Below are 305 nucleotides of genomic sequence, written 5' to 3'. Positions count from 1 at the left end.
TTCGTTTAGATTTTTTTTATATTTTATTGAATTCAAATGGAGGTTTTTTTTTTATCAACATTTATGTTTTAAAGTAAATAAAAACTAAATAAACGATTAACTTAATTTGATTTACTATGTATAAAGATTTGATTTATTATTGGTACATGATACACATAGTAAATCAAATCAAGTTAGTTTGATTACATGAAAATAATATAAATCAAGTCAATTTGATTCGATTTATATAGAAATATTTAAGATATGGCGTATAACTAATTCTAGTTTAGGATATATGTGTAATTTTGAATTCCATTTATTTCATC

This window comes from Arachis ipaensis, chromosome B01 (assembly GCF_000816755.2).
Source record: "Arachis ipaensis cultivar K30076 chromosome B01, Araip1.1, whole genome shotgun sequence".
NCBI classification, from domain to species: Eukaryota; Viridiplantae; Streptophyta; class Magnoliopsida; order Fabales; family Fabaceae; genus Arachis; species Arachis ipaensis.
Note: the sequence above shows the minus strand (reverse complement) of the source record.